Below are 484 nucleotides of genomic sequence, written 5' to 3'. Positions count from 1 at the left end.
AATCGCCGTGTTTGAATTTCACTAGTAAGTTTATTCTTTCATTCACAAGGTATGAGTCAAGTACATTATATGAAATTTAAAGCAACGGACAAACAAATATTTGTTAGGTTATGAGTTTCAATTAACATTTTTAAGGCTACTCTAGTAGTTTATCATGCCAGTATTTGGTGAATGAATAACCTTTCCGGAAGTTTGGTGACTGTATTTTTTCCGGCTAACTTTACTGGTCAAGCTACGGAAGCTGTGAAGGAACAGAAAGGACACGTTTGACTAGAAGGATAGGATGATCCTCTGGGAGGCGACATAGCAGCGTTAAATGAATGAAACGGGGCAAATTTTACCAAATGACGATGATATACTATTACAAGCGACCAAAGGGAAATCTTAATCAGAAACCATTATTGCCTGTGTGCAACACATTTATTTATAAATATTTCTGCAGCAGATCATGGATAAGTGAAGTCTAATATCCCCATATACTCAT

Source organism: Mugil cephalus, chromosome 9, assembly GCF_022458985.1.
Source record: "Mugil cephalus isolate CIBA_MC_2020 chromosome 9, CIBA_Mcephalus_1.1, whole genome shotgun sequence".
Taxonomy (NCBI): domain Eukaryota; kingdom Metazoa; phylum Chordata; class Actinopteri; order Mugiliformes; family Mugilidae; genus Mugil; species Mugil cephalus.
The sequence above is the reverse complement of the archived record's forward strand: the minus strand, read 5'-3'. Positions refer to the sequence as shown.